The sequence below is a fragment of the Chaetodon trifascialis genome, chromosome 3, assembly GCF_039877785.1.
Source record: "Chaetodon trifascialis isolate fChaTrf1 chromosome 3, fChaTrf1.hap1, whole genome shotgun sequence".
Classification (NCBI taxonomy): Eukaryota; Metazoa; Chordata; class Actinopteri; order Chaetodontiformes; family Chaetodontidae; genus Chaetodon; species Chaetodon trifascialis.
In genome coordinates, this window is record NC_092058.1 from 25,342,106 (window position 1) to 25,355,967 (window position 13,862).

The following is a 13,862-nucleotide window of genomic DNA, read 5'->3' on the forward strand; positions in this document are numbered from 1 at the left end:
ATCTGGTCATGTTTTGTTTCTGCTCCACAGATGTGTGAAGCGGTGCCATAGCCCAGAGGCAGCAGGGCAGACTAGACTTAGGTAAGACCAAATCCAATCAGTATGAGAGATTCAGACCACAAATGTTCATCTCCAATGTTTCATTGTGCCGACGAAGAGCTTTAAATTACATCTGCCCATGTTTTGGTGCAATGTGCATGCCCCTTGACTGATATACAGACTACAGTTGGAAAGTTAACACCCTCGTGGTTACATGAGCTGCTCACATATGACATACTTTTCATGCTTGGAATGACTAGAACATCATCTATAGAGAGGAGTACACAATATACTATATAATCAGACAGTCAGCCATCAAGCGTAGATTCCTCTCAGCATTTTCTCCAGCATGTTTTGCTCATGGATTATTTCCTGAACCATAGAAGTGCACAGAAAGGTTCCTAAAAGCAGTTTCCAAATACAGTTTCTCTCAGACACCAAAGCTTTTGCTATTGGCCAGGCTTCCTGGCCCGGCATCTGTTGCATGATTGAATGAATGCAACCCTTTAAAACCCTCTCTTCATAACAGGAAACTGCTCTCCCTGTTTCCTGCACAACAGGCAACACTTCCTTAGCAACAGATGGGAAAGGTTGGCGATGTTAACCCCTTATGTAACCTCTAACAGAGCTGATTGAGTGGTGCTGTGCGGAGCCCAATGGTTTGAGGAGCAGACAAACTTTGACCAGCTTCAGTGTGGGGACCCGTGGTGGGCTTTCAAGGACAGAGGCACCTTGTGCAACACAGGGGGAGACTGGGATCATCGACTCTTGGGGTCTTTGATTTGACAGCTCCCATTGCTGGTTTAACACCCACACATTGAAGGTCAAACAATGGAGTATACTTCTGGGATTTTTACTGCAGAGTTGAAGTGGAAAGTGATAGAATAGAGAAGAACAATAAAAGAATTAGCAATGCTGTATCGCTGCAGGGCTCCGGTCCTCACTGCTGCAGCGGCATACAGACCCATATATTATACACACAGCAAAATTCCCATTCCAGATGGTTTGGTGCAGGAAGGATTAAGCTCTGCTGCAGGTGCACAGCTCTGTCAAACTCAAAGAGGTGCTTAGAGAGTGTTCTTGTCATAATCACCTTATGTTATCTTTGCTCGGTCATCTCACACAGTAAATATTTTCATGTGTGTAATGAGACAGTTTCTAAATTATTAAGCAAGTCACTAAAGAGGATACTGAATATGTAATTTATGTAGCAGTAATTTCCAATGAAGATGAGACCATTGTGTTTGCTGCAGTAACTAAGACGTTTATTCCTGTCTGTAGGATGCTGAGTAATCTATTTTGCAATATGCTACAACATCACCAAAACAATTGAATCAGTGTGACTCAGTTGTTTTGCATCCCCTTGTTACAATGTGATACTGTAATAGCCATTATGGAGTGTTCAAGCCAAGACACTTTTTAATGTGTCAGTAGTAGCACATTTATAGCTGCCATAAAGTAACCTTTTGTTTTTGAGTTGGAAGACTAAAGATAGCTCCACTCTGGTCTTTTGGCAGTGCCAAATTACCTCTCTCAAGAGTATTCTGCTCACAATTGCCACATATGACCTTTTTTTTTGGTTCATTTGCGCAAAATATGTTTTGCTTTTGCAGGGTGTGCAAATAGAATCTGTCAAGAGTATTGTGTCATGTGGCTGCACAAAAGAATGGCTTTAGGAGTAAATATCCCCCCAGATGTGGCACAGACGGTCAAAACATGTTTTTGGACGGAGGACACAAATTTCCTGGACCGCCTGTAGCTGCGTGCTGTGCTCTGTCACCCCACCTGGAACATGACTTGACTGGAAGAGAGAAGGGGAATGGAGATATTAAAAACATTCCGTAGTAGCAGAGAACAAACTGACGCTATCTCCCCTCACCTCGGCTGCACACACTACGCCAAACAGGAAAGGGATCAGGGAAAGGGGTCAGCAACTTGTTCCCAGGGCTGAGACAATCCATAACACCTGCTTTGCCAGTGACTGGACGCTTGATTGAATGGTGTTTTTATTCCCCTCTGAGAGTACAGCATCATGCTTTAATGCAGCTGATTGCTGGAGAGTGCATGTTTTAGTTTTTGGCCACAGTGCGTTCTTTAATGTATGTCAGCGGCAGCTTTGCCTGAGACTTCATTTCTAAGAAAAGAAGGCACTTCTGCAAACGTTATGCAAACTACCTGTGGTATATGAAGTTCACGTATTGATTTATGTGGTAATCAAGTACAATCATGCTCAGGTCTTTCACCCTTTAAAGTGACCCAAACACCTTTGTAATTGGATGGCAAAGCTTTTGACTGCTGTAATGGATCGAATCATTATTGACTTATTTTATTGATTCCCAGCTGTGCACAACCAGTAAGGACCACCGCTCTCTTCTCAGACTTGTGTATTTGCCCTGAGCTTTAGCTTCTGATTAAGGGACTTCACAGCAGAGGATATGTATATATAACAGGACAACAGACTTCATTAAAATGTCATTGAACTGCAGAGATGCAGAGATTATCTTGGGATCACTGAGTTCTGTTGTTATTGACAAAGGACCATATTAGATAATGCATTATTAAATAGAACCACATAAAGAAACTCAGATGTCTTTATGGATGAAATAGTTTTGTATAACCTGTGGGAGATAAGAAAACCCTAATGTCAGCAGTGTGTACTCTAATCTCTATCTCTCTCTCTCCCTCTCTCTCTCTCACACACACACATGCACACATGCACACACACACAGCAGAGCTTTCCAGTAAACAGGTGGACCATGGAAGTCAGCACTTCATCAAAAATCTGCAAATACAGGTTTAATTCCCCACAGGGCCTTCAGAACTCCACAGCAAATCAATAAAACCGGCCTGTATCATTGTTGTCATTTGAATAACAGACACATGATATTAAATAATGCTCAAGGTGTGTTACTGTCATAGTGCTGCAGTCATTGCATTGGGTATTTTCCCCACATGTAAGCACTTTTTAAAAGATGACACATAACTTACCCTAATAATGATTGAGCAGTGTGTCGGTGGCTCATTTGCCCTCATTAACTTCTAATTTCAAAAGTGCTGTTTGTGTTAAGTCTAGCCTACTGTGAGATAAAATGTCAGCACCGCTCCATTCCCAAAAAAGAAAGTATTATTGCTCTGTAGGCCAGGCTCTGAAGGCCGTGGCTACGGCACAATAGCTGTCACATTGCCGTTAATTAGCCTGAAGCCCAGAGAGTAGGTCAGACCCTGATAACAGATGAATTTGTTATTCTTTTTCTCTATTGCTGCAGAGACAATTCTCCAAGCTACACTGTAAAAACAATGATTTACTGGCCGAAAATAAAAATCTCTCTCTCTCTCAAAAAAGAAGCATTTATATCCTCTCCAAATAAAGCACAATAGCACAGTCAAAATATTACAGCAGCTGTTGGCGTCACAGATTAACGAGCACTGTCGAGGCCTTCGATAGTAGGAGAGTCTTGAGTTTGTGTGGTTTGTGTCTCTGTGGGTCTCTACTGTGTTCCATGTTTTCTCTGCAGTATGTTTTGTTTTTAACAACCGTAAGCACTCCAGGTCCCATGTGGAAATACACCATGAATTCCCTGCATGGGATGCGCTCTGAGTGTGTAAGGTGTGTGTTTATGTAGGTGTGTCCTGTGCAAAGTCAACATAAAGAAAGTGTTGGTGCTATTTTCTATATTTTGATTATGTACGGCACTAAAGGATGGAAAACAATGGGATCATTTCTGTGTGTTTTCCCATTTCTCAGCCAAAGGAGACTGGGAGGATGCAGATGCTCCTGCTCCTGAAACACACGTCTTTGGCAGAGCTTTTACACACACTCATGCAAGCCTTGCTGTAGATGTAAGCACCTTGTATGATTTATGTAACAACATGAAACAGAAGAAACCTTGTAATTTAAACTCACATACAATGGTTACATATGTCTGTCTTTTGCTAGAGTGCCTTACAGCTAAACCGTGTATTTCTTTGTAAAATGTTAGAGTTGCAAAGTGAAATGTCATCCTCGACGGTTTGTCACGTGAATGAAAAATCACACAACATTTTGCACAAAACACAAGTCAAACCATAAGTCAAACCTCTGATAAATCAGTAGTAGTCATTCTGAGAAATAGTGTGCACATAAACTGTGTGCATTACAAAAACAGTGATACTCAAACATACACATCACAAGAAGGAAAACACATCCGGGGGCTTTCCAGCTTTTTCTGACAATGCATGCAGAGTGAGCGATGTGATGCATGTGTGTGTTCACTCAGCCAGGCTCTCCGTTGTCTAGATAGCTGCACCAGAGTGTGTGGAAAACACAGATGGTTGTTGCTTTTGCTTCTTCCGCCAGACCTATGTGACCTTTTATACAAAGATAACAGGGCGGTCTCTTATCCCCAGGACCCCCCCAGCCAGGCCTGGCAGCTCAGACAGAGGACTTCCTCCCTTCGAGCTGTCTGATAGAACAACATCAACAGCCAGCACCACGGCCTCCCTTCAGTGTCCCCACCAGCCCTTTCTTTTGGAATAATTAAACCCTTTCTAATCAAGACAGGTCTCTGACAGACAGGAAATGAGCGATTGCATTAAAAGAAGATGAGGTTCTTGGTAGTGTTTGTGACAATATGAGACCTCTTGTAACTCACAGGTCATGTACATTTTGCTCTCAGATGAGACACACTGTTCATGCCATAGTGACAGTGAAATCATAGGTTTGAGCTCATTTTGAAGATGAAATTGGAAACTGAAAAAAATTTTGATTTGTATTCATGAGTAGTGTAAAAATATAATTAAGGTTTCCACAATAAAACAAACTCTACTGGGCTTTCATCTTGGATCATTGTGCTGTTTGTGTGTACTGTACATCAACTTTCCAACCACTGTAGATAATGTAGATTACTTGAGACCATGTTTGACCATGAGGCACGGTAGTGCAGCAGGTAGTGCGCAAGGTCGCTGGTTCGATCCCCGGGTCGGGCAGAGCCTTTCTGTGTGAAGTTTGCATGTTCTTCCCGTGCATGCGTGGGTTCTCTCCGGGTACTCCGGCTTCCTCCCACAGACCAAAAACATGCTCATTAGGTTAATTGGTGACTCTAAATTGCCCCTAGGTGTGAGTGTGAGTGTTAATGGTTGTCTGTCTGTATATGTTGCCCTGCGATCGACTGGCAACCGGTTCAGGGTGTACCCCGCCTTTCGCCCAATGACAGCTGGGATAGGCTCCAGCCCCCCTGCAACCCCGAAAGGGATAGTCAGGTATAGACAATGGATGGATGGATGTTTGACCATTTGTACGCAATCCATGCACTTTCAAACTGAAGAGTTTGAGGAGGAGTTTGAAAGTGGCACTATTTTCAGCTGCTGATTAATACACACTTTGTTTTCTAATAAACAGTTCAGCATCAGGGCAGTGCAGTTGTACAGTGGAGCTCTATTGCTCAAGGAATCAAGCTACACAGACAACACTTGTTAGGATCATTCATTGTTGGTATTGTTCTTTTTATGAGATTTCTTGACAAAAAAAAGGAATGTCCCCTGACTTTATCAGTTATAATTATATAATCTATTATAATCTCATTTCATATAACTTCACTCCATGCGACTAATTCTGTTCTCTATATATCCACATTATTTTTGTGTCCTTTCTGAAAGTACGCCGTGTCAGTTGATGCTCAGCTTCACTTCACAGGTCACTGTGAATTTTCCTTTTCCAGGTCAATTTTTCCCTGGACATTGATGTCCCGTCTGTGAAGACAAGGTGACCCTATAGGAGGCTGCTTTACAGGATGTAGAAGCTTATTTGAATAAGCTATATATCTATTTTTCTCCTTCACTTCTCCCTTTCATTATCTGTACCACCCTCCTTCATGTTGTGGTTTTCCTTTCTTTTATTTCTCTCTCTCTCTCTCTCTCTCTCTCTCTCTCTCTCTCTCTCTCTCTCTCTCTCTCTCTCTCTCTCTCTCTCTCTCTCTCACATACACACACACACAGTGAAACAGACTCAAGGGACATGAGTGGTCTAGCTGTCCTGTCTCCGGTCAGATTTTTTGCTGAGGTGGTTTCAGCTGGGCTCTTGTGTATTCTCACGCATAGCGAGCCTCGGGGGATAAAGGGCGTGGCGGGTGGGGTGGATGCTTCACATATAAACTGGAGGGTTTTCTACCAACATCAGCACTAACAGCACAGTCAATTTTCACTTATGGAAGCTGCAAAACCACCAAAGTGTAGAATATGCTTCAGTGTGTATATTTGATCATGCAATTTGTCAGGACAACAATGCATAGGTCACAACATTGCTACAGTCTGGCGGTGTGGTTAAACTGGTGATAATGAAAAAGACGTTGACCTGTGGAGACCTTCAGCGTGCAAGCACCTCATCCGTCTCTCAGTGGGAATCAGCAGAAGGAGAGGACACTTATAATTACATTATCTATAAGTAATATCTGCCCCAAGTGATGGGTGTCATTCTCGACACTGTGTCAGATGTCAATAGGCAGCTATTGCTCCTTTAGAGGTGTGTGTGTGTGTTTCCATGGCAACCTAGAGGTCAAAAGGGTCAGCTTTGATACAATGAGCCACAACCAATCGTTACTGTTGTCGCAACACATTGGCAGGTTGATATTGCCCGGGTTGTCAATTATTTGGTGCAGTGAAAATCCCTCCTGCTCCGTCTCCTGGGACTCACTTTCACTCCTCACCCCTCATTGACCTGCTGGCCATTGTCTGTAATGCCCACACTTGTTTTTGTGAGCAGGCTCTTGGCTCTGCTGTGTCATATTGGTTTATGAATTCAGCACTGTGGCGCCAGTGCAATAACTGAGATTTAAATGTCAGGTGATGGAGCCACTTTAAGCTTAAGTGGGCAATAAGGATATACTGCACAGAGAGAGTGGCTTTTTAAGTATCGAGTGCGTAAAGGTTAAAATATTTGTTTATATTTTATGTGTGTGTGTCTGTGCATGGGTAGACAAATACATATTTAGTTTTTTTTTGTTTTTTTTTCATTTTGCTCTAATGAGGTTAAGCGGCACCTGGAGCTGAAGCACAGCTGAGGTCATAGCCGGACCGGCAGACAAAATAATGTGGAGCATTCATTTTTGTCATGTTTTATTCAATTGAGTTTGGTTCCACTGTAGTGAAGCCAAATCCAACCCATAGCACTGAGCTGTGGCAAGAAATATCTGACTGTTATTGAGAAATACATGTTACAATAGAAGCAGCAATTCAGACTAAGCTAATGAAATGTGGCTGATTGGACAAAGTAGATGTATTCAAATGCTATTGCTGTCAATGAACTGAGTTAGGCAGCAGACTGTCATGAAACACAACTGTCATTATCATCATTACTGTCTCTCCGGCTCTCTCTGTGTCTGTAGACTGCACCCCTCACTAAACCCATTTAACCTTGGGATAAATTGTGTAGCCAATGTTGCACGGCAGAATAGTTTGAATGCTTTTATTGTATCATTGCAAAATGTAGAGCGATGAAAGGCTCACCATCAGAAATAATTCTATTTTGTCAAGTGTCTTCCAGAATATATGAATATGAAAGAGATACAGCACAAGCACCCGTGCTCTTTCCACTGTAGCAGCAATAGGTCCCCACTGTGACAAAATCTGTACCTTCCAGCAGTATGCACATTTTATGAGCTCCATTACAAAGTTTGTGCTAACACAGACATAAACAGGCAATAAAGCAGGAGATATCATCCTTGGGGCAAACCTCACTATTGGATTCCTGTTCACCTCAGGATGGACACATGCTTATTGTGCTAAACAAATCCCTGCTCCCTTTAGCAACAACACCTTTCAGCATTTTCCTCACCTGCCTTTGGGAAGTGTGAGAGAGTGTGTGTGTGTGTGTGTGTGTGTGTGTGTGTGTGTGTGTGTGTGTGTGTGTGTGTGTGTGTGTGTGCAGGGAGGTGGTCTACATGAATCCACAGCTGCACTTTTCATTACTCTCATAAGGTAAGGTCAAGGGGTGAGGTGTGCTTGGGTCTTACAGCGTAGCTGCACAACTAGTGTCAGTGAAATGAGATGTAATATGTGGCGGAGTGGCTCTTATCAAACCATGCGTCCTTGTGGCAGACAGTGAGCGGGACGGACAGTGACAGGCAGGGAAATGAAGCTTTAGGTGGCCGCTGAGATGGAACAGAAGATGTCTCAGTCAGATAGACAGCAGCAAGCTAACAGCAGTGCCACTGAGCTCCCCGCAGAGACTGTCAGCAGACCACAGCGGAAATTATGAGACAGACACATTTGCACTTTTGGCTAAACACTAAAGCAACTTCAGGCTAAAGGGTGTACATAAGCCGAAATGTTCATCAGCAAGGTGCATGTTTTCAACTTTAAAGTATCAAATTCTAAAACTAATTTTGCTTTGTGCTGCTGTGACCAGTATCCTCACCTGCAGAGGACAAGGCTGTCACAATCTCATCTCTGATGTGCATCCATTACTGTGTGGAATGATAATGGGACAGAGCCACTACAAGGGCAAAGCCAAACACTAACATGATTATGGTAATGACTGCCAACAGCTACTCCTCTAAGCGGCAGGGAGACGAGCACCGAAAAGGCAATTCCTACCAATTAATCAAAACACATAAATAGACATAATGTCATTGACTTTCACTTCTGGCAGACAAGCGATTGGTGAAAGTTGTTGATACCTCGAAAGCTATTCAATCACTGTGATGCATGGGGTTAGAGGTGGAGGGATTTGGCAGGCTACAATACATCATGCCGACATTTAGTTTACACTTTGTCAGCAAATGCAACCAGCCAGAATCCCAATTTTACATGTGAGAGACCTGTGGCAGATATTTTTAGCTGTCATCTCCATAATTGGGCTATGAAAACTGTAAAGTGGTTGGTTGTATTTCATATTAAACAGTCCCCAGGGGTTCCCATTGTGATGACAACCTGCATGGAGTAGAACTATGATTTTCCTCTGGCATCACGTGGACAATATATTGAAAATAGAGCTTTTAATTATATAAGGTGGTGAGAAGTCGGAGCATGAGGAATGGTAATTAAACACGACTATGCTAGCGGCTCTGTGAGTCTGCACAGGGTGCTTTGAGCTAAACCAATGTCTACATGCTGACACGCTCACAACGGCAGTGTTAACATGCATAAAGCTAAGCGGTTATGATGTTTACAATGTCTGCCATCTTAGTTTAATGTTAGCATGCTCATAGTGGCTAATTAGTGTTTAACACCTAGTACAGGGTACACCTAGTTCCCAGCTGATGGGAATGTGATTCATGGTGCTAGATGAAAAGTTGAGGCATCACCAAAGTTAGCACAGTTCATCCAATTTATTTCCAATCGTTGTTGAGATTATTCAATCTGGACTGAGCAGTGGACAGGCTGACAACAAAAGATATAAAAATAATGAAAATGCTCTCTTAGTGTTGTCCAATCACATTACTATCATACAACTAAATGCACTGATCACAGGATGAGCAGCATCTTCAAGATAATAGATAGATTGGAATTATATGTGAGAGAAAACCACGCTCATTTCAGGGGCTAATCAGAGTCTGTGAGGTTTTAAAGTGTATTATAACAATGCTCTATCTGCTCGACACCCCACTGAGTGGATCTTCCACTGCTGAGGGGAGCAGCAGTCACCCACACAGGGTGTAAATCCCAACACCTCCTGTGAGCCACCAGCGTTTCACAGTATCTCACCTCAGCACATTCGCTTAGTGATCTCATGTATGTGTAATCAGTTGAGCATGTGCTTAAATGCAGGAGTTAAACACCACTTTGTCCACAGAGACAGATGGTTGCCCCCCCTCATGTTCCGCCTCCCCTTGCCTCCTTTTCAAAAATGCATAGGTTTGATTTATGTTTTACTCCTGTTAACAACGTTCTCTTTTGCTCCTCTTTCCTTCTTTTAATTGCACCAGTTTTTTCTGTCTCTCACCTTTTCCTCCCTGCACACCAAGGCTTTTTGCTGAGGAAGTGATAAGACAAGGTGCTGTTTCTCTGTGGGGTTGGAGTAGAGCTGCCGGCTTTGAATCAAGAGACAAAGCCTGTCTTGTGCTGATCCACCTGAGGCTGGACCTATGGGCAGGACCCCCTGAGAAGACTTTACTGTTTCATATACAAACGCGGGAAATGTTGAGGGATATCTCTTTCTTTATGTTTCTGCTTTCAGGCAATATGGAAATTTCAAAAACACAATAAACAATGATCTCTTCCTTTTTACCCCATTCATGTTGTTATTGCTTCCCTGTAACACATGGTGGGATTTTTCAACCTCAGTATCACCATGGGACGAATATAACCGAGACAAATATATGACTCTTATCAAACAGTAGCTTAAGGGTCACCGTATAACAGCAAGGGCCTGCACTCGCAGATATACACTTTGTATTATCACGTTATGAAAAATATAGGATGGGAACTCCAGATCTTATTTGATTTCTCACAATTCATATCAAGGCACATACAGTATGTGGTTCTTGTGGTGGCAGAAGATGCATCAGTTCAGCATTCACTGAATTCAAGGCAGTAATGTGGAGCTGATAACAGCTGTAGGCAAGGCATCCAATGCTGGTGATATTTTGGGGCAGATTGAGAAAATCAGAAAAAAAACAACAACACAAGATGGGCAAGTGTGATGTGTGATCACATCCCGAGTGTGCAGAACAGAAGCAGCCCTCTCTGTTTATATCTTCAGCCCCTGGAGTGTGTTGGATTTGGTCTGCCTGTGAACATCATAAAGCGGTGAATGGTTTGTGTTTATTAGCAGTGAGGCGATGGCTTAGCCATGATGGAGTTGTATTGATCCTCCATCAACTCCCCACATGCTAAATCCTCATCTTGACAGCTCTGATTGAACCCTTCACAGATATTTGCTTGAGGGTCGTGTAATAATTGTCAGCGACGGGTCTGGTTTCAAAGTAAAAATGCAACTGTTCTCCAAAAATCCCTCTTGCATAAACAAATGCTGTCATATGTTTGCAGAATGCAAGTTCAGAATTATAATATGTTTCTATTAAGTCCAACTACAGCAGCGTGGTTACTGCAACACAGATGTGGTACAGTTAAAATGAAAGAGCAGCCCACCAGTTTGTTGCCAAAGCAATTAACTGAATTTTGCAGATGGGATATTTTGGACTAGGAGCTTCATACTTTCGACTGCTGCCTTAAATTTTACTGTTGTCATGTGTTTAAAAAGGGTAAAGTCCCAATAGTTTAACGATGTGTAATCCCTAAACTGAATTCCCATCTTGAGGTAAATTCAAAATATAGCTTTACGCTAATGACTGCCATTTGTCCCCTGCTGTGCCGATAGATGACTCTGCTCTGATATCAGCCAGGTTGATCAACTGTAGGGAGACAATGTGTTAAATGCAAATACACACCAACAAACCTGCTGAGGGCCTGCCGAAGGCTGTTTACTAAGTGTCTGCAGGGATCATTAAAGCAGTTGTGTGTGTAAAAAGTGCCAGTTTTGTTCTACAGTGTGCACACACACAGTTTGTTGTTAAAGTGGGGTACACACCTGTCACGAGACTTTCACATGCTTTGACACAGTGAGCTGAAAATGTATTTTATGGAGTGGCACTAGTGGAAATGTCACATGACAGGACATAAAGGAAACAAAAAAAATCAAAGCCACTCGCTTAACTGTGATTATAAGAAATTCTAGATTATAGATCTTCTTGTCTTATCTTAAGGGTAGAACTGAGTTATCAGATTCTTCAACTTTTTTTTCCCACCGTTTATGACTTTCCCTTTTAGAGACAAGCAACTGCTGGCATCCCATAAACTGACTTTGCACTCCAATAAAAAAGAAGTCATCCAGCTCCCCCTGGAAAAAGATTTCAAGGCCTTCATTTATAATCAAGCATTCTGGTGACTGTGGCACAGTTAGGATCACTAGCAGAATCATCATCTGCTCCTACAGAGAGTTATAAACTTAATGAGTCAGCATAATCTCCTTTTCTACTTCATTATTAATCTGCTCCTCTGCAGCTGATATCAGGAGGGAGAATCTGTTCAAAATGAACGATTTTATCATGTGTGTTGCAGTAACTGTGCAGCTGTTTGCACGTCCTCACTAGCTAATAATCGACCAGGGGTGGTATGATGACTATGAAAATTATATTACTGTTAGGAAATATGAAACAAAAAATCTATGCTTTTTATACTTTGTACTGTATTGTGTATCTTTTAGTCAAAGATATCAAATCCTACAACAAAGAATCATTTTTCTTTAACTCTTTGATTGAACTTTGATTTTAATTCAGATGTGCTTTATTGATGTGAATAGCTGATATGGACAGTTTCCATTCATGTGCACAGAACACACATACAAATAAAGCCAACGTGCCATCTGAGTATAGTGTTGTAACAGGGCTACCACCAAATGCTCAACAATTTACAATAAACGTTTGAAAGTATTTCCTTAAATTATGACTATGAATATTTGTGCTCACAAGGCACACGACCTCCACACAGCGCAGGCTAAGACTACAGCTGTCGGCAAGCTGTTTTTGGAAAAGCAGTAAATCCCCACTAGATGAGGTGTAATGAGGAAGTGCTGGGCTGTGATCCTGTCTGCCCTAGGCTTAATATGGTAATACCTGCCCCCACAGCACCCCAGCCGTCGGCAGAGAACACAACCAGGATTTACTCTCTTTATTACCTCGGTGGAGCATTTAATTTCCCGGGCATTTGGGTGGGTTAGTGGTACAAGCAGGTGGGTGTCAGGACTGGCAATCACTCAGGGTGATGCTGGGAGACAGTGACATACGATGGAGTCATCACTTCAGGCAAGAAAAACAGAGTAATCCTTTCTTGAGAAAGGGTGTGTGTGCATCATACACAGTGTTAGTTATGAACATGTGGGTGTCTCCTTGTTTCTATTACACATTCAGTAGATTGAGTCATGTGATGGCCATTACCTCACTGAGTGGCCCATAGGAGCTGATAAACGCCACTTGGCTACCACTTTAATAAATAAATAAGCACCCAAATTGTTTTTAATCAAGATCTCAGTTTAGTCGTGCTCTAATGAATTCATTACAGTGGGCTGGGGAGAGCACTGAGCTCAACACTGGCTACAAAGTTGCTTACATCTGCACATGTTGATCCACTGTTATCAAGCAGAGCTTCATCTCAGACTATCACGAATCAATGGTGAAACATTTTTTAGGTTCCGCTTTCTATAGTTTTGGCCATGTTTTCTATCACCAAAATAACTGCTAAGAAGTCAGGCGAGGCATAAAACATGAGTAGTTAGATGCCCAGACAGACAGGTTTATATGAAAGTAAGCACAGCTGTTATGCAGGCAATAAGTTCCAGTTACTTATCTACACACACAGTAGACAAGGAGCAACATAAGCTTTCATTTGGAGTTGACGTTGTGTCCACCTGATGTGAAGTCCAATATTCACTGTCCTCGTAGCTCTGTTTTGGTCTCCACCAACCCCTGAGAAAGAATATGTTGCTCTTTTGCAGATAAACGCTCCATTATGGCCCCTATCTTCTGCCATGTGGTGCTGGGCAGGTGGTGCACATTTATATTTATCACAGTGTTTTTCTGAAAACAGCTGTGGTTTTGATGAGAGCGTTGACAGCGAACCAACACAGCAAAGAACCAAAAGTAAAATGTGGTGAAAGATGCTCCATAGAGCTCAGAGTCAGGTGACGCTCAGAGCAACACCTTTCACAAAAAAGCCATTTGATGCTTAGTTTTTGGCTCTGTCAGAATGTATTTGTACTGACTTCACCATGTCACTGCTTGGATACCATGTTATTATTAATAATGATCACCAAAACTACAAAAATAAGATCAAAGTTGTAATAAACTCTCCTT